Consider the following 21,537-nt stretch of genomic DNA (forward strand, 5'->3'; position numbering starts at 1 on the left):
ACCTTTGTAAAGATAAACATTTACTTGGTCCACACATGCGGACAGTTACCTTTAAATTTTTTTCAAGTAGATTTTCCAGCTCACCTTTACCATTTCCCACTGCCCTGTCAACGTGTGTTTACACCTACCCTTTGAATAGCTTGTAGGACTGAATTGTTAGTGATTAGGTACTTAAACAGAAGTTGCTGGAAAATCTCAGCAGGTCTGGCAGCATCTGTGAAGAAAAATCAGAGTTAACGTTTCAGTTCTGAGGAAGGGTCACTGGACCTGAAACGTTAACGCCGATCTTGTCTTCACAGATGCTGCTAGACTTGCTGAGCTTTTCCAGCAACTTCTATTTTTGTTCATAATTTATAGAATCTACAATTATTTTGGTTTTTATTATGCGCTATATTTACCTTTCATTTAAACTGTTCATTCAGAGGATATGGGCTGTGCTGGCTAGGTCAGCATTTATTGTGCACCCTAAATGCCTTTGAGAAGGCGATGGTGAGCTGCATAATATAACAAAGAGGTAGATCCATACCAGATTAATGTTGACAATCCTATATATTTATCCTGCTGGGAAGTATAACAATATCCAACATTTTGTTTGCAGTTTTTATGCTATATGCGTTCATTAACTTTTTAAATGCTTTCAGCTGTCCTTTGCCATGTTGACAGAAAATACTTGACTCTATCACTTTAACCTTTATGTCTTTGTGGATAGAATTCTGGATACAATGCAGGAATTAGTGAGAATAATTTGCAGTGAAATAAGCAATTAGATTAATTTAAGAGAACATTTCAATCCCTTTTTCTGGTTTGGTGTGACATGGTAACTCAGTGGTTAGCACTGCTGCCTCACAGCATCAGGGATCCAGGTTTGATTCAACCTCGGGCAAATGGCTATGTGGAGTTCGCACATTCTTCATGTATCTGTGTGAGTTTTCTCTCAGTCTAAAGACGTGCAGGGCAGGTGGATCAGCCATACTAAATTACCTATAGTGTCCAGGGATGTGTAGGCTAGGTGGGTTAGCCATGGAAAATACAGGGATAAGGGGTGGATCTGGACAGGATGGTGTTTGGAAGGTCAGTGTGGACTTGTTGGGCTGAATGCTTCCACACTGTAGGAATTCTATGGATACTTTAGAAACATAGATAATTGTAGTCAACATTTTGGGTATGTGAGTTATTAGTGTTGTCTGTTGCTTATTCAATAGGAGTTTGATATAAAAGCATGACGGAAAATTGAGTCTTTATAACACAGAAGCTGGAAAGGGCATCTGTGAATATATAACGAAAATGCTTTACAATGGCACATAGTGATAGCGCCAACATTAAATCTTTATTATCACTATACGTGAAAACAGTGACAATAGCCATTTGTTTCACTTTAGTTGAATGAACACACATCAATATCGGGGTCAGATATTTTAGCTGTGAAGCAGAGTGTATTCGAAGACTCTAATGCAGAGAGTTTCAGGTGATTTCAAAGAGCAAGAACAAAAATTAAGAGGCTTAACAGCAGTTTCTGGAGCTTAAGATGAAATTAACCTTCACATTACACATGTTGTGCGATATAATAGAAATAGAATTGAAATTTGACAGCATACTGTAATTTTATTCCATTTTTAGTGACTTCTTTTCATTGGAAGTGACTGTCATATTGTATAATCATGAATTACAGAAATTGAATCACACAAAACATTTCATTTTTGGATGTTTAATCTGCCTTGTTGTGGTTATTTGTGCAGGCTATACCCAGTAAAATTGAGATATTGTACTCGAACAGAGATCAGGTGCAACCTGTGACTTTGGCAAGTCAGCTGCACAAAAGATTATGCAGCCAGTCACTACTTTTTACCATAGTAACAAAGTGACCCTAAGATGTCATGTAGCATTAGTTATCCATGCAGCTGTTTCATGGTGCCCACAATAATTAAATGGAAGCCAGGTGGAAGAAGCAGAATGCAGTCACCACATGTGCAGACTACAATGGGTGGGCTGTACATGCAGAGACCAGCTCAGAATTGCAGCAAAGATCACCAGGTAGACCCACACCCTCTTGCCCATTTCCCCATCCTACCCTTACCAGATTCTGAGGCTGGAAAACAGATGTCTGGCTTTGTAATCATCTGTTCAAACTGCTTCTGTTATTAGAGTTGCCAGATGGCTTCATTACGAATATTCCAAGAACAGCTAATTGCCTCAGTTCTTTGAGGAATGGCGATATAGCTTGAAGGTGAGCACTATCTTTGTTGGTTGACTGACACTTTTATGAGGTTGTAAGACATTTTTTTTCAAAGGAATGTTTCAAATCCTCCCTGCTTGATGTGTCAAAATGAGGAGCATTTCAAAGAACTATCAGATTTTCTAATGACTCATTGGCTTTTATTGTTGTGGGTAAAGAGAAAATGGGCACGGGAGACTTGTGTGACAAATGGAAGGAGTATGGAAGGACAAGAGGGTAGTGGAAGGTGCTTCGGAAAATGTTTTAAAATCAATTGTCAACATGTTCCTATCAATGTGTTCCTGCCAATATGTTCAATGTTCATGAACTGATTCACCTGATTCCATAAGAACCAAAAGAACTGCGGATGCTGTAAATCAGGAACAAAAACAAAGTTGCTGGAAAAGCTCAGCAGGTCTGGCAACATCTGAGAGGAGAAAACAGAGTTAACGTTTCGGGTCCAGTGACCCTTCTGAGTTCTGAGGAAGGGTCACCGGATCCGAAATGTTGACTCTTTTTTCTCCTCCACAGGTGCAGCCAGAGCTGCTGAGCTTTTCCAGCAACTTTGCTTTTCTCCCCTGATTCCATGTCTCTCACATCACAGCAAAAGCAGCAACGTGGATGAAATTCAAGTTTAGATTCCCTACAGTGTAGGCACAGACCCTTTGGCCCAGCAAGTCCACACTGCCCCTTGCAGCATCCCACCCAGACCCATCCCCCTATAACCCACATACCCCTGAACACTATGGACACTTTAGCACCGCCAATCCACCGAGCCTGCACAGCTTTGGACTGTGGGAGGAAACCGAAGCACCCGGAGGAAACCTGGGCAGACACGGGGTGAATGTGCAAACTCTGCATAGACAGTCACCCAAGGCTGGAATTGAACCCAGGTATTGATATAACTGTTACATTATACAAATTTTTCATGGATTTCCTACAGTGTGGAAGCAAGCCATTCAGCCCAACAGGTCCACACAGTTCCTCTGAAGAGCATCCTACCCAGACAAATTCCCGCACATTTCCCATGTCCAACCCACCTAACCTAAACACCCCTGGGCACTGCAGGCAATTTAGCATGGCCAATCCACCTACCCTGCACATCTTTGGACTGTGGGAGGAAACCGGAGCACTTAGGGGAAACTCACACAGACACGAGGAAAATGTGCAAACTCCACACAGACAATGTTAGAGATTTATTTCGAAGTTTTAGATGCTGTACAAACTCCTATGTATACAATTACATGGTGAAATGCTCTCAGGCTCATCTAACAGGAGGATTGGACAGTGCAAGGAGCCAAAATGAACAGCAAGTTCACAGGTGGAGATGTAGAGGTAATTTATCTCCAGGCTCCATTTTAATTTGCAGACCTATATCGCCATCTGAATCCATGAGTGAGAATTGGATGGTTACAGACCACCGCAGGTGACGAGCTCCAGCTAAAATGGCGGTTCAATTCTTACACATAATTATGTCACTGGAGCCTGAGAAGCACAGCGCCGGGATTATTGTTCTTTCTATTTGCACTTTAAAATTGCAGTCAGATGGCATTGGAAAATGAATACGTAAATCTCCAGTCTCTTCTAATTGCCTAATTTCTGCCTGGCAGGGGGTGTTTAAATTGGAATGCTGGACTTTGGTTATTGTTGCACAATGTAATCCAGTCATGAAAGGCTAAAGCTTACATATATTGGGCATACATATACATACTCACTATTACTCTTCCTTTTACAGTTAATTTTTATAGCATGTGCCGCATTAGTTATTGAAAACAATTTCTGGTCTAGTAGAGAATATAAGGTTCATACAGTTTAAACCGCATGATAGCCTGCAGGCAATATGCACATTGTAGAACATTGTATGTGGCTTAATAGATCATTATACAATATAAAAGGCTAAAGTCTCAGAAGTAAAAACTCATTGTACACCTTCATATTGCAGATTTGAAGGTCGGATAAAGATAAAGAGGAGTATAACTAAAAGAAAAGAAAATAATTATGGAAAAGGATGGTACAGTGGCTTAGTGGTTAGCAAGGCTGCCTCTCAGCACCGGTGACTGGGGTTCAATTCCACCTTGGGCAACTGTTTGTTTGCACATTCTCCCTATGCCTGTGTGGGTGTGCTCTGGTTTCTTAACACACTCCAAAGATGTGCAGTCTAGGTGGATTGTCCAAAAGTGTTCAGGGATGTATAGATTAGATGCTTTAGCCATGGGAAATGCAGAGTTGTAGAGAGATGGGTCTGGGTGGGATGCACTTCAGGGGGTCAGTGTTGGCTTTTTGTGCTGAATGGTCTGTTTCCACACTATACGGATCCTATGAACTAACATTAAATTAAACAGAGCGCCAAAAGAGAAACAGTAAGCTACACCAAAGCTGAGAGGTAATTTTTGGTTGATCATTGTTATGTTTAAGTAGGGTGAGATGAGGTGAATCTGCTCCCTTTTTTCTCATTTTCTCAATTGGCCACAACAACTGTATTCACTCTTTTATCACACAAACCCAACTATAAAGTTGAAAAGGGAAGAACAAAAAGAAAGATGAAAAATACGCATTCTAAAAAATCATTAGACTACTTAAGGTGTTAGGCATCGCCTGAAATCATGGTTGATTAACTAATGACTGTGGAATTCTGTGGAATAGCTAATTTAGTCGATACCTTTAAATTGCAGGTGAATGGGTGTTTGCCTGATTCACTTTTTACTTTTTCATTGTCACTGAAAAACTGGGAGAAGCAGGTAAAGACAAAAAGACCCTTCTAAACCTGCTGTTAAAAATTCTTTATTCTTCTCTCTCTGTCCAGAAGTAGTTCTCTGAAATACAATTCTTTTGTGTATCTAATAGTGAGGCAGATGGGAAATTGTCCATTACAAGATGAGTTCTTTGCCGTGCCAGGTCAAAACTTCCAGTATCATTTTAGAAAAATGCCATTCAGCGAAGTCTTCTGGACTGAATTTTCATCAACAAGGCTTTGTTTGTCAACTCCTTGCTCCTTGAATCTTCTAGGGCTTTGTCTTCTTTTTCACCTTTTTTGAATTGAAAATTAACATGATAAGCATCTGCATGGTTAATAACAACAAATGCCCATTCAGTAGCTCTCCACAGTAATATTTTCTTGGACCTTTTCCAGTGAGACGTTTTGAAAAGGCGTCATTATAAATATTATTCTCTCTCTATAGCAACAAGATCATACAAGTATGTCCCTGAGCCAAGGTATTCCTAGGAGCTTCTGTTCTACCAGATGTAAGGCAGGATGTTTTAAACATAAGCATCATATAAAGTCCAGTATTCATATCAAGCAGAGTTTACAAAGCCAAAATTTTGTAACAGGCAAAAGGATCAGAATTTTAAGTGCAACTTGTATTTGGCGCAACTTGCGAAGCCACGATATATTGGATTAGTTTTAAAAACATTGCTTTTAAAACTTGGTCCCATCGGCAAAATTAAATATTCTAATTCAATCCCCTTGTGGCATGATTTTAAATTAAAGCAATGCAAGGATAACATCAGAAATATTTCTAAATTTATTTGATTCTTTTTTTATCCTGATTCACTAAGAAACTGAATATTGAAATAAGGACTCTTTAATAATCTCAGGTTGACCCAAAACTATTCACAACTGATTAAGTAATTTTTAGGGCTGGCCACTATTGTAGCAGAAGAAATGTGAAAGCTCGTCTGCAAAGCAGGTTCCCATAAACAGTAGTTTTTAAATTTGATTTGATTTATTTTTGCCAAATGTATCTAGGTGCAGTGAAAAGTTTTGTTTTGCACATAGTACAGGTACATTATATCTTGTACAAAGTGCATTAAGGTAATAGGACAGAGCAAAGAAGATAATGTTATGACTGCAGAGAAGTGCACAATGAGGGAGATCAGTATCAAAGTTAAATTTAAGAGGTCCAACCAGAAGTCTAATAACAGCAGGGAAGAAGCTGTTCTTGTTGGTACTTGTGTTTAAGCTTTTGCATCTTCTGCCTGATGTTAGAGTTGGAAGGGATTATAACTGGGGTGGGAGTTGTCGTTGATTACATTGGCTGCCTTTCTGAGGCAGTAAAGAGTGTAGACGGAGCCAATGGATGGATGGTTGGTTTGCATGATGGACTGTGCTGTGTTCTCAACTCTCTGTAGTTTCTTACAGTCCTGGGTAGAGCCTTTACCATTCCAAGCTGTGACGTGTCCAGATAGAATGCTTTCTGTGGTGCATCTATAAAAATTGGTAAGAGTTTTTATGGACATGCCAAATTTCCGAAGCCTACTGAGGAAGCAGAGGCGCTGTTGTGCAGTCTTGACTATAGCATCAAAGTTGGTGGACCAGGACAGAGCACTGACGATCATCACTCAACCATGTCCACGTGCACCATTGTTGTAGACAGGGGTGTGTGTTACAAATTGCTTCCTCAAGTCAATGACTGGCTTTGTCATTTTTGGATGTTGAGGGAGAGATTGTTATCTTTGCACAATGCCACGCTATCTCTTTTGTGTATTTTGTCTTGTCGTTGTTGAGATCAGGCCCAGAATGGTGGTGTCATCAGTGAACTTGTAGATGGAATTAGGACAAAATTTGGCCACAGGGTCATGAATGTATAGGGGCTATAGTAAGGGGTTGAGTATACAGCCTTGAGAGGCGCCTTGAAGATTATCTTGGAGGAAGTGTTGTTGTCTATTCCTCGTGATTGTGATCTTCAGGTCAGGAAGTTGATGATTCAGCTAAAGTAGGCAGAGCAGAGACCAAGTCTAGGAGTCTGGAGATTTGTTTGGTTTGAATTATGGTGTTGAATGTAGAGCTGTGGTCAATAAATAAGAGCCTGATGTAGGTATCCTGTTACCCAGATGTTCCAGTGATGAGTGTATGGCCAGGGAGATGGCATTTGCTGTGAACCTGTTGTGACGGTAGGCTAATTGCAAGGGATCAATGCAGGTTGGGAGGCTAAGGTTGTTGCAAGCCATGACTAATTTCGCATAGTGCTTCACAATTATGGAGGTCAGAGCCACTGGGAGGTAATCATTGAGGCACGCTGCATGTGTTTTCTTTGGTACTGGGATGGTGATGGTCTACTTGAAGCAAATAGGGCCTTGAGATCATAGTAAGGAAAGGTTGAAGATATCAGTGAATAACCCCACCAACTGGTACACACAGGATCTAAATGCTTGTCCAGGGAATCCATCTGGGCCAGTCGCTTTCAATGGTTCACATTCAAAAAAGGCTGATTTGATCTCTGCAGCAGGGACTGAGGGAAAAGATATGTCTAAGGCTTTCTCGGTCAGTGGCTATTTTTCTCTGATCTTCTTTTTGAAATTACCATAAAATGCATTGGCTGCATCAGGGAGGGATGTATTTTTATCCACTGTTCTGTCTGCTTCACTTTGTAGTTTATGTTCTAATGGTCTGTTATTTTCTTTTGAGTGAAGTTGATCAATAGATCAATATTTACGAGGGCACTGGTAGTAGGCTGTCTTTGAAACAGTCATGGGATATGGATGTGAGTTTGCTCTCTGAGCTGGAAGGTTAGTTTTTAGACGTTTTGTCACCATTCTAGGTAACATCATCAGTGAGCCTCCGACGAAGTCATGGGATATCTTAGGTCCACCTAAAAGGGCAATCATAAACAGAAGTACAACATTCCCTCAGTATTGCACTGGAAGTAATAAACTAAATTTTAAGCGGTAGTCTCTGGCGTGGGACTTGAACACGTAATATTCTGTCTTAGAGGCCAGAGTGCTGTGTTGACACTGTGGACCCTACCACCTACAGGCAGTGAAGTTGAATTCTGCCTCATTTTCCAGAATGTCTGAGATGTACCCCGATCTGGGGTAAAATATTCACTCTTCTTCAGGTGTAAAACTACAGTGAAAGATCAGACACTTTATAATTCTCTTATCAAAACCTGGACCTGTGTCCTTAATGAGGAACTAAATGTAAGTTTTTATCTAATCATGTCACGGCCTTTACTCTTAATTTAGAATGTTCTTAGAAGACTAAACAGCTGGGAGCATTCTTTCTGACATTTACGTCTTCTGTGTTTTGAAACTAGGAAACTGAACAACAATCACATTGGTTACAGTTGAGTGAAACTTAAATTGAAACACTATTTCCTTGAATGTTGACTGTTAAAGCCAAGCTTTTACCTTAAATTGATTGTTTTTGGACAAAGCAAGCAGCCTGTGTTAAATAGTTTCAATTTGTTTTCTATTTAAATATATTTGTATATGAATTATGCATTTACATATGCATAATGTCTTTTCTCTCAAGTGAGTTTGAAACCTGTAAATATTGTCTCCATGCATATTTCAGCTCAATCACTTACCAGTATAAGTGATACTGACCTACTACATCTCATAAATTGATTATCAAGAATATATAGACATTTTGAATAGAAATGTGAACCATTTCCCAGGAAGACAATCCCAATACCCTGTCCTTGACACAAAACTGTCTCTCCCAAAATCTTCTCTTTGATGGTTTCTATAGGAAGTGCTACCTGGTTTACCATTCACCAACTCCATGGTTCTGACACTGGGCTTGGTTCAGTGGGTGACTGTTACTTATGCTAACAGGAAAGAGTGAGAGAGAGAGTAAGAGAGAGGGAGATTACCCACTCCACAGGAGTCCTATTCCACTTCCCTTCCTGTGGGTGCCCTACACTGTTAGCCCTGAACCCCACCTTCCCCTATCTAAGACTAGCCAAGCTGCATTGTGGGGCCTCAATGACCATAGGCTCATCCCTGGAGTGAAAACACCATTTTGACTGGCTCCTGTCCATAGTCTCTTGCCATAGTGGGACTCTGCGAAAGTAACAGTCAGTCCAGTGGTGTCCACTGATGTGGTTAGACGTGTGGAACCAGACTGGTGAGTGCCTTGGGTTTGCTTTTTTGCCTTAGTGGCCCGTGAGTGGTTTGTTGTCTTGGATGGTGGTGGATGCTTCTGGTATTGCCCCAATCGATATCTTGTGTCTCTCGATGCCTTTGGTCGCCTCTAGACATCAAATGCAGGTTTGTGGTCAGTTGTTGGTGTTCACTGGTTGCGAGGGCTGCTTTAATTCATCAGTGAGGCCTGTTTTCCTCTTGGACTCTCAAAATCCCCTTAAGGAGCCCACCTCAGAGCACACAATGGGTTAGAATTGGGGTGTGTGGTTGGTAGCACAGTGCTAGTCTCACAATGCCCAGTGCTGGGCTCAGTGTCTCCAGTTGTACCCAACTTCAGACCCCTTTATCTCCCACCAAATCTGTTAAGCTTTGGTTCCTTCTCTCAGGGATGAATGGGCTCCCTGATCACTGGAGTTGGTGTGAATGGTTTGTCAATTGAGGTGAATGGTTTTGGTGGTTTTGGAATGGTCAGCACTTCCCTTGGATGCATATTCATCCAGGTTTGAATAGTGGTGTGAATGTTTTTGCTTCCAAAGGTGGAACAGGTTTGCATGTAGCACAATGGTGTGGAACGTTCAGTATCTCTGTGCCTGAGCAGACGTTGGAAATTTTTTTTCTTTGTACTTCTGTAGGCTCCAGAAGATCTGAAGTTGTTGAAGTTGTTTGTTTCCTACAGACTGGTTTCCATTGTTTAAACTGGGGTGTGAATGGGAGTCTCTGCCTTTAGTTTCTGCAAGCTAATCCCTGCTCCAGACATCTGCCCGTAGGTTTATATATTTCCCAGTCTGACCCAACCAGCCATTTCCTGGTTCAGTTACAGCCCATAGTTTCTGGAGTTCCAAATATTCAGTGAATTTAACCCTTTCCACAACTTCTGTCTTCAGAGGGTTTTAAGTCTAGATTACGTCTTTAAACTGAAGGGAACTTTTGCCCCATCTTACAGTCTCTCCGGATGGTTAGTGCACCTGTACAAGAGCCTGTTGCTCTTGTTGATGACAACTTATTGTTTTCCCTGTGATGCCTGCTTTAAGTAGACCAATGGATTCTTCTCTGTTTGCATAATGTCATAACCATTGATTATAACTCAGGATCACCTTATAACAAATCGAACTTTTAATTGCAAAGTGTTTGTTTTAGTGGAAAAGATACATCCAAGACTCAGATATAAGTACAATCACAATCTGGAGAGAAATTCTGGAATCTTGCAACAGTATAGATTAATGGAAATTTCAAAAAACAAGACAAAAAAGGGTGAGATAACAAGATAACAAGGCATAGAGCTGGATGAACACAGCAGGCCAAGCAGCATCAGAGAAGCAGGTAGGCTGACGTTTCGGGCCTAGACGCTTCTTCAGAAATGGGGGAGGGGAAGGGGGTTCTGAAATAAATAGGGAGAGAAGGGGAGTCTGATAGAAGATGAATAGAGGAGAAGATAGGTGGAGAGGAGACAGACAGGTCAAGCAGGCGGGGATGGAGCCAGTAAAGGTGAATGTACGTGGGGAGGTAGGGAGGAGATAGGTCACCCCCATCTCCTACCTACTAACCTCATCCTGCCCCTTTGACCTGTCTGTCCTCCCTGGGCTGACCTTTTTCTGATTAAGGGTCTAGGCTCGAAATGTCAGCCTTCCTGCTCCTGTGATGCTGCTTGGCCTGCTGTGTTCATCCAGCTCTACACCTTGTTATCTCAGATTCTCCAGCATCTGCAGTTCCTACTATCTCTGAAATAACAAGAGGCTGATTATCTAACTCCATCTCAAATGGAAGCCATCCCCTGCAAAAATATTTTTATCTTAAACTTCTTGGAACACAATAAAAGTGATTCAAAAAAATGAGAGCTACAACTCCATGTGTGGTAATGGCCTGACATCCATGAATATGGATTAGCATGCTGTGAAAGTCATACCTTTGAGAACAATTATTAAACATCCTTATACTTTTGGCAAAATAAGTGGAAAGATTCTCTCCAGTTCTGAATGCTGCTAGCCATTGAAGAGGAGTCATATCAAGCTCAAAGCATTAACTCTATTTGTTTCTGCCAGACCTCCTGAATTTCTCCAGCATTCTTTTTGCTTGTTCCAAATTTCCAGCATCTGCAGTTTCTTGCTTTTATTCAACCTTTTTGCATATACATATTTAACAAGTAACAAATATCTGTAAGCTTCTAAGCATATAAATTCTTCACAGCACATCCACACAATCTCCAAAGATTGTGTCAGCATTTATTATTAGGCAGATATCATTGAGTCCCTACAGTGTGGAAACAGGCCCTTCGGCCTAACAAATCCACACTGACCCTCAGAGCATCCCACCCAGACCCATTCCCTTACAACCCACCTAATTTACACATCCCTGAACACTGCTGGGTAATTTAGCACGGCCAATCCACTGAGCCTGCACATCTTTGGACTGTGAGAGGAAACCGGAGCAACTGGTGGAAACCCATGTAGACACATGGAGAATGTACAAACTCCCCACAGACAGTCGCCCAAGAGTGGAATCAGACCCGGGTCCCCGGTGCTGTGAGGAAGCAGTGCTAACCACTGAGACTCCGGGTGGCCCTATAAAGGCAATCTATTAGGTGAAGAAGTTTCATTTTGATGTTATACCACCTTCATTGTACATGTACAAATAGGCTTTCAGTGGTGTTAGGATGCACAGTGTTAAGATTATTAAGGAGTGATGTTCCATTTGCTGAGGTTTCGAGAATAATGTTGAGCATGTGGCTTAATCAGACTAGATTCCAAAAATTAGATTCTTGCAGTTGGGATAAACCTTTGAATTACATCTTCCATCCTCAGAAGATAAATTTTATCTTCCCCTTCAGATGGAAACAAGGCTAATTGCATCTCATCAGTTGCACAAGTAAGGCAGATTTTGCAAGATTATCATTTCAAACTTCAGTATAACATTTCTGAGATTTGACAATTCACCCGCATCCAGTTATTTATACATGCTGGAGACGTGCACGTGGCTCTCTGTTGCATTCTTTGACAACTTGATTGTCTTGCTGTTCATTGCTGTCACTCTGCTTTAACAGACGTTCATCATCATTGGACTGTTCCTCCTCAGTCTTTTCATACGTGATTGGTTTACTGTACATTTAGTCTGAGGTCTGCTGTTCCTTCCCAATGTAATAAAATGATCAATCACTTCACATAGAATGGCTGGATGCAGAGTTTAGAAAACTTAGTTGTTACTCAAATAATTGTACTTTTAACATGTGCTCTTTGACTAGTGCTCAGTTTTGGTTATTCCTTGCTTGCTCACTTATTGTGCACCTCTTTCATTCATAGCTCTTTGCTGATAGTATTCCTATCCCTGAGTCCAAAGATCTGAGTTCAGACTCACTTGCTTTAGAGGCATGGCATAACATCTATTAAGAGATTGATGAAAAAAAAGCAAAGTTTTCGTGGTGCAGTGGTGATATCAGTACCTCTGAATTAGAAGGTATGGGTTGAAGCCCTACCTGCCATGGAAATATAGTCATAACATGTCAGAACAGCTGATTAAAAATAACTTTGTGTCGTATGTGTTTTGCACACACATACACACACACACACACACACACATGCACACACACTCACGCGTACACACATGCACACACACATGCACAATGTATGAGGCAGGTGATGGCCTAGTGATGTTATCGCTAGACCTATTAATCCAGAAACTCAGCTTATGGTCTGGGGACCCGAGTTTAATGGTGGAATTTGAACTTAATAAGACAAAATCTGGAATTAAGAATCTATTGATCACCAAGAAATCATTGTCGATTGTCAGGAAAAATCCATCTGCCTTACTCATGCCCACCAGGGAAGGAAATCTACTATCCTCACCTGATCTAGCCTACATGTGATTCCAGAACCCACAGCAATGTGGTTGACTCTCAACTGACCTCTGAAATGGTCTAGCAAGCCACTCAGTTGTACCAATCACTACAAAGTCTCAAAGAAATGAGACTGGATGGATCTCTTGGCATTGATCTAGGCACCTGAAATGACAAAGGGAGAAACAACCCTGTTGACCCTGCAAAGTCCTCCTCAATAACATTTGGGCGTTAGTGCCAAAACCGAGAGAGCTGTCTCACAGGCTAATCAAGCAGCATCCCAACATACTCATACTCACGGAATCATACCTTACAGACAATGTCCCAGATACCACCATCACCATCCCTGGATATGTCCTGTCTCACCGGCAGGACAGACCCAGAGGGGTGGCAGCGCAGTGGTATACATTTGGGGGAGCAGTTGCTCTGGGAATCCTCAACATTGACTATGGACCCCATGAAGTCCCAGGGCTTCAGGTTAAACATGAACAAAGAAACCTCCTGCTGATTACCACATACTGTCTTCTTGCAGCTGATGAATCAGGGGTCCTCCACATTGAACAACACTTAGAGGAATCACTGAGGATGGCAAGGGCACAATATGTACTCTGGGTGGGGGATTTCAATGTCCATTACCAATAGTGGCTCAGAAACAGTTCTACTGATCGAGCTGTTTGGGTCCTAAAAGAGATAGATGCTAGATTGAGTCCTCAGCAAGTGGTGAGGAAATCAGCAAGAGGGAACAACATACTTGACATCATCCTTAGCAATCTGCCAGCTGCAGTTGCAGCTGTCCATGACGGTACTGATGGGAGTGACAACCGTACATTCCTTGTGGATACAAAGTCCCATCCTCACATTCAGGATAACCTCTATCGTGTTGTGTGGCACTATCACGGTGCTAAATGGGACAGACTTTGAATAGATCTAGCAACTCATGACTGGGCATCCATGAGGTGCTGTGGGCCATCAACAGCAGCAGAATTGTACTCCAGCGCAGTGTGCAAACTCATAGCCTGGCATGCCCCTCACTCAACCATTATCATCAAGCTAGAAGACCAACCCTGATTCAATGGCGAGTGCAGGAGGGCATGTCAGGAGCAGCACCAGGCATACCTGAAGATGAAGTATCAGGGTGGTGAAACTGCCAAATAGGACTACTTGCACGCCAAACAGCATAAGCAGCAAGTGATAGACAGAGCTAAGCAATCCTAAAGCCAGTAGATCAGATCGAAGCTCTGCAGTTTTGCCACATCCAGTTATGAACTGTAGTGGATAATTAAACAACTCAGTGGAGGAGGAGGCTCCACAAATATCTTCATCCTCAATGATGGAAGAGCCCAGCACATTAGTGCAAAAGATAAAGCTGAAGCATTTGCAGCAATCTTCAGCCAGAAGTGCCCAGTGGATGATCCATCATGGCCTCCTCCAGTGGTCCCCAGCATTACAGACATTAGTCTTCAGCCAATTCGATTCACTCCATGTGATATTAAGAAACGGTTGGAGATGCTGGATGCTGCAAAGGCTATGGGCCCTGACAACATTCTGGCAATAGTACTGAAGACTTGTGCTCCAGAACTTGCCACTCCCTTAGCCAAGCTGTTCCACTACAGTTACAACACTGGTATCTACCTGGCAAAGTGGAAAATTGCCCAAGTGTGTCCTGTGCACAAAAAGCAGGATAAATCCAACCCGGCCAATTACTGCCCCTTCAGTCTCCTCTCGACCATCAGTAAAGTGATGGAAGTTGTCATCAACTGTGCTATCAAGTAGTATCTGCTCAGCGATTATCTGCTCAGTGACACTTAGTTTGGGTTCCGCCAGGACCACTCAGCTCCTGGCATCATTACAGCCTTGGCCTAAAGATGGACAAAAGAGCTGATTTCCAGTGGTGAGGTGAGAGTGACAGCCATTGATATCAAGACTGCATGTGACTGAGTGTGACATCAAGAAGCCCTTGCAAAACTGGAATAAATGGGCATCAGTGGTAACCTCTCCAATGATTGGAGTCATACCTGACGCATAGGAAGATGGTTGTTGGAGGTCAATCTTCTCAGCTCCAGGACAACTCTACAGGACTTCCTCAGGGTTATGTCCTAGGGCCAACCACATTCAGTTGCTTCATCAATGACCTTCTCTCCATCATAAGGTCAGAAGTGGGGATATTTGCCGATGATTGCACAATGCTCAGCATCATTCACAACTCCTCAGATACTGAAACAGTCCATATTCAAGTACAAGAAGATCAAGCTTGGGCTGAATGTGGTAAGTGGCATTCGTGCCACATAGAAGCCAGGCTATGACCATCATGAATAAGAGACAATTTAATCACTGCCCCTTGGCATTCAACCGTGTTGCCATGAAGGGCCACTATGGATGGGCAATTAATGCTGGACAGCCAGCGATGCCCACATCCCACAAATGAATAAAAAAAAGACACGCATATACGCACACACAATCACACACACACACACACACACACACACACACAATTCTTGCTTAAAACCTTACAAAAACTTTGTAAAAGTATTTTAATGTTGTGGTAATAGTATCCTTACCAATGGGCTAGAAGGTCTATTGTTCAAGTCCCACCTCATGTTATGATGGTTGCGTAGTGTGTCATAACATGCTTGAACAAGTTGATTAAAAAACCACTTTAGCTCATAGTAAGAGGGGTTTTGTGGTGCAGTGGGGCTGTTCCTAACTTTAGGTCAAAAGGTCCAGGTTAAAGTTCTACTTCAGGATACACAGCCTTGGAGATGGGTCATAATTGGTTGATCATTCTTTTCTTGACATTATAACATCTACCTAAGGGGTCTTTTGGCACTGTTGTAGTGTCCCTTGCTCTAGACAAAAAGTTAATGTTCCATTTCCCGTGATGATGAATCCCAACACATCCAAACAGGGTTGACTGGAGGTTAATTAAGTCCTCAAATGTTCAGCAGCAGTGATATTTGCTTTCAGAGGAAACAGCCAATTACTGCAAAGTATCCCCACAGACAGCAAACCAGAAAATAAAACCACTGAGATCCTTTATCTTAAATTTTACCGGTCATAAATAAGTGAGTATAATTGAATTAAGGTAGAAGGCAAAACATTTCTTTAAAATATTTTAAATGAATTTTAAAAGGATTACTTTAAAACCATGGATGGCATACGAATTCTCATATATGTATTTAGAATTACACAAATAAAATCACTTCGATTTTCAGGGCTCCAAAGTGTGTTTAGTCATATTTATGAGATGCGTTTGCTCTTAAAACTCCAGCCATACATAGTTTAAGAAGCTGTAAATTTCTCAAGTATTTTCAAAGCAAGAATACCAGGTTTAAGTTGATCAACCCACCTGATTGCTTGGGGATTGTATCCAACAAGAGCTCAATGGTGCATACTTTTGTAGGCAGTAGAATCACTGACAGTTTTACATTATTCTGCACATATTCAGGCTTCCAAAATTGTTGTGAGTTTCAGTAGAGTAATCTTGACAAATATTGACAGTTTTTCATCATCAACTCCACAAGACCTCCATTTTGTAACTATTTTCCACTCACTTCACTTTGCTGTGGCTTGTGCTAGCTGGAATTTCTGGCGAATCTGCTAAGCAAATAACTTACCTGATTTCAATAAACTCTGCTGTAAAGTGGACTATTTTGTTTGATTCTTAGTTTCAACTCCCTGATACAGTGGGGATGGGGTGGGAGACATGCAGTTTTAACTTAACGGCTCTGCAAGAAGTGGAGACAGGGAGATTTTTAAGACTAGGGTCTGTTAGATTGTTTGAAACTTGGAAATCAGGAATTCTTCACACAAAAGAACTTAAAACACAGAACAGCACTGCACAGGAATGGGCCATTTGGCCCACAGTGTTTTGCTAAACATGACACCATAGTAAACTAATCCCTTCTGCCTGCCCTTTGTTTGTATGCCTCCATTTCTTGCCTATGCATGTGCTTATTTAAAAGTCCCTTAAAAACCCATATTTAATCTGCCCCCACATCATGATTAGCAGTGCATTCCAGACTCCTCCCACTCTGTGTAAAAACTTGCCCCTTACATCTCCTTTGAACTTGCCTTTTCTCACATTAAATACATGCACTTTAATATTAGACATTTTAACTCAGGAATAAGATTCTGACAGTTAACCCTATCTATGCATCTCATAATGTTACAGACTTCTATCAAGACTACCCTTAGCTTCCACTGCTCCAGAGAAAACAACTCGAGTTTTTCTAGACTCTTCTTGTAGTTCATACCCTCTAATCCAGGCAGCATCCTGATAAACCTCTTCTGAAACCTCTCCAAAGCCTCCACATCCTTCTGTAATGTGGCAACCATAATGGAATGCTATACTCTAAGTATAGACTAATCAAATTCTTATAGAGCTGCAACATGACATGCTGACTATTGTACTCACTGCCATGACCAAGAGAGGCACTGCTTGCCTCCTTTACCACCCTATCTACTTGTGTAGCCACTTTCAGAGAGCTATGGAGTTGAACCCCAAGATCCCTCTGCACATCAATGCTATTCAAAGTGTTTACAGAGCCACAATGAGTACAATATTACAAGTGCATTTCACACTCGATAGGCAGCCAAGACTTTGTATGCTATCAGATTGTTTGAACCTTGGTGGAACTATATTCTCAAGATTGCCATGGCAAATTGGGCAGCATCCAGGCTTCTCAGCCCAGGACTCGTCAATAAGTCTGCTTTTTTATCCTCCTTTTCTTCCCCTCTCTTAATTTCCGAAGATTTTAAAGTAGTTTTGTTTCTGAAAAGAAAACTTATCTTGGAGCAGCTGTGAGCAGGATCGAACCAGGCTAGAGGCCTGGAGTGGCTGAGAGCTGGAGTGGGATGGAGGCCTGGAGCATTGTGGAGCGGCTGAGAGCAGGAGCGGAACGCAATGGAGGCCTGGAGCGGCTGAGAGCCTGAGAAGAATGGGATGAAGGCCTGGAGAGGCTGGGAGCAAGAGTGGAGTGGGATGAGGCCTGGAGGGGCTGAGAGCCAGAGTGGAGCACGATGGAGGCCTGGGCAGGTGTGGAGATGGTTGTTAGATTGGGGTCTGTCTGTCCTTTCTCCCATCTATCCCCTCCTCCCACTCCAAACGCCATCCTTACCTCATACCTACCAGCCACACCCCCGTCTCTTTGACCTGTCCTGGGCTGGCCAATCCCCACCCTAACTCCCCAGTTGCACTCACCTTTACTTGCTCCATCCCCACCTCCCTGACCTGTCTGTCTCCTCTCCACCTATCTGCTCCTTTGTCCATCTTCCATCCACCTTCCCCCCCTCTCTCTATTTATTTCAGAATCCCCTTCCCCTCCCCCATTTCTGAAGAATGGTCTAGGCCCAAAACATCAGCTTTCCTGCTCCTCTGATGCTGTTTGGCCTGCTGTGTTCATCCAGTTCTACACATTGTTCTCTAAAATTCTGGTTGCCCTGCCATTGGAACAATGGTGTTAAACTAGAAAGAGTGCAGAAAAAATTTACTAGGATGTTGCCTGGACTAGAGGATTTCAGTTGCAAGGAGAAGCACAATCGGCTGGGACCTTCGTCTCTGGAGAGACGAAGGTTGAGGAATGACCTTATAAAAATTTATGAAATCATTAGCTGCGTATATGAGGTGAATAGCTAAGGCTTTTTTCCCACGGGTAGGGGAGCCCAAAGCTAGAGGTTTAAGGTGAGAGGGGAAAGATTTAAAAGGGACATGAGGGGCAACATTTTCACAGAGAGGGTGGAGTGTGTATGGAATGAGCTGTTAGAGGAAGTGCTAGGGGTGGGTACAGTTACAACATTTAAAAGGCATTTGGACAGGTACATGAATCAGAAAGGTTCAGAGGGATATGGGCCAAATGCAGGCAAATGGAACTAGTTTAGTTTGGGAAACTTGCTCAGCACTGTTGAGTTAGGTCGAATAGTCTGGTACTGCGCTGTAAGGCTTGAAGACTCTATGACTCTAGATGAGACTTTTCTGCAGGGTAGATTGGGTAGTATGTCAGGAGCTATGTGGAAATCCAAATGAGCTGACTCCATAGGAATTACCTGGAAAGCTGACATTTCTTTGAAAAAATTAGCCTGCATCTGGAATCCTCTGATATGTTCCACACAATTGAAGATTTTGCAGGGCTTTGACTCACTTAATTCTAATAGTTACCTGTGAAAATTTAGAGGATTAAAATGTGGCTCCAACTCTTGCATACCTGTTAAACTGAATCCCATGACACTTCACTGACCCCTCTCAACTTGTCTAAACCCTGACATCCTGGGCTCAATACCCAAATCATCGATCCAACCCAACACCCTGATCTGACTCCCACCTCCCTGCCACTGACTGATATTTCATCACCCAGCCCGGGTCCTGAATTGACCCTGAGCCTGCTAAAGTTGATATTGTCTCAATCTGAGGCATCACCCTGCTCCATCAGAACCCACAAAACACCCAGATCTACCTTTTCTTCTCATCCCCCACCTGATTTCTTGATTTACTGTAAGCAGCCATGCACCTACCTGACATCCTACTCTCCTGAACTGCCTGGAGCTATTACCTAACCTGTCTAGTAAACTCACCTCTCAGTCACCATTCACCCTACTGACCCATCTGCCACCCTAACTCCATCTGTTATCCTAACCCCTTACCAATCTACCACTTCCCTCCCTTAACCACTCACCTACCTGAACCTACTGACTGTGGCACTTGGCACTTAAATTACAGAGTACAATACACTTACTGTTTCAAAACCGGGATGATTTCCATGTTGATGGACTCCACAAGTTTCCTGCACTAGCATCAGCCCCTTCACAGCAAGAGAATCCTGTCCTGGTTGTTCCAGGACAGAGCTGATCAAAGGAAAGTGTATAATTTTTAATCTGACCAGTGTTGAAAGTAAGATTTATGACCTCAATTAGTAGATCTGCACCAGTGAATATCTCTAATTTCCCATCTGGTAGATTGTTCATCTGGTTACTACAGAGTCTGTGGAGTGTGCTGCTGAGAAACAGATTCAAATGAACGTGTTTTCATCAATGGGTCAAATGGGTGTTGATTTTAACATGTAATTCAAATTAACGTGAAAACTAATGCCGTGATAGTACATTGCCAAAAGTCCAATATTGCAGTTTTAACAATACTCATGAAATAGGATTCACTCTGAATTAGTCACCTATAAAAATAGACTAACAGCATTATTCAGTGCCCAAATAATTGTTAGATATAGAGGTACACACAGCTTTAAAAATGGCACTACACTTTCAGCAAAAACATATCAGCAGCACACCCTATCCACTCGTACTGCTGTATAATTGCTTTCCATTCTTCAATGATGCACACTGATGTTAAAATAAGTTCCACCGCAGGGAACCAGTTACTGGTTTCACACTTAACCCTCAAGTTTCGATTAACTGAAACTGTGTGCCTTGCACTGTTTTTTTTATTGTTAAAACAGATTCATTGAGCACTTTTGAAGTAATGTAACAATGAAGGATGAAAAGCCACTTGTGCGCTGAATTCAAACGGCATGCCAATGATTCCAGTCAACAGCCAGAGCCTTGCCAGCAATCCTGCCATAAACTTTCCGGCAGCCTCAATGAAATAAATCTCAATCAGGAACTTGCATTTCTGCCTTTGGGATTCCAGGGCCCTTCATCTTGAGGAGTCTACTGCCTCTCCCCTAATTCCCTTGATAACTTTTAGATCTGGCAACAATAACAGAAAGGGTGACTACTGAGAGAAATTACACGGGACGAGGAACCAATCTGGAGGGCCCAGAGTGCAGCAGAGTGGTGTTGCCTCATCCAGGTGTTCTTTGCTGATCCAGGCAGATGGAGTGGGGCGTTGTTAGGAAAAGAGAACAGTGTCTGCCGTAGCTCATAGGAAGGTCCTCTATGAGACATAGGATGCCGGAACAGGTGGGAGACCTGGCCAACCTGCCACCTTGGCACAAGGCCCTCTATCCTGAGACACAGACTGAAAAGCAGTGTTGACAGCACAAGAACAATAAGAAGCCACTCGACTGGCCTTTGTGCAGGAATGCTGCCCTCAACCATTCTCAAACATGATGTAATTGGCTGAGATAGGGCAGTGGCAGATAGGGAGGTCCACTCTGGACCTTCTAGCCTGATTAGCCAGTATGCCATTCTTCTCAGCCAACTCCAAGGACTGTGAAAGCATTGGATACCCCACCCCACATTTAAATTCTGAAGGCAGAAACTAAACAAATAACAAAATCACCAACGTGTGGAATATCTCAGCGGATCTGACAGCCTCTGTGGAGACAAAGCAGAGTTAACGTTTCAGGTCCAGTTGCCCTTCTTCAGAACTGATTGTAGCTTGGAAAATGTTGGTATATGTGCTAGAGAAGAAGCGGGAAGAAAGGAGAAGGAGTAAGTGGAGATGGAGACCAGAGAGGGAGAAACAGTTGAGCAAGAAAAGGAATAGGTAAAGGCCAGCCTGGGAAAATGCGTAGCTGCTAATGGAAACCATTAGTGGCTGACAATGTGTTGTTTTTGGAAGCAGTCTGTGTGATAACAAGGCCTGGTGTATGGGAGTTGGGATAAGGACAAGGAAGAAGATGCACAGGCCCTGCAATTAATGAACTCGATATTGAGGCCAGAGATTGTATCATAATTTATTGTT

The 21,537-nt window shown here is 42.4% G+C and overlaps 1 protein-coding gene across 1 annotated transcript in view; it reads right to left on the reverse strand.

Moving 5' to 3' along the window:
* Positions 1–5,106: 5,106 nt before the first annotated feature.
* Positions 5,107–21,537, reverse strand: part of lingo2 (leucine rich repeat and Ig domain containing 2) — a 933,051-nt gene continuing 916,620 nt past the window's right edge. The window contains exon 5 of the transcript XR_009445446.1: positions 5,107–5,238. The gene's annotated coding sequence lies outside the window, so the exon portion shown is untranslated. The remainder of the gene's footprint in view (positions 5,239–21,537) is intronic.

Source organism: Stegostoma tigrinum, chromosome 3 (assembly GCF_030684315.1).
Source record: "Stegostoma tigrinum isolate sSteTig4 chromosome 3, sSteTig4.hap1, whole genome shotgun sequence".
NCBI classification, from domain to species: Eukaryota; Metazoa; Chordata; class Chondrichthyes; order Orectolobiformes; family Stegostomatidae; genus Stegostoma; species Stegostoma tigrinum.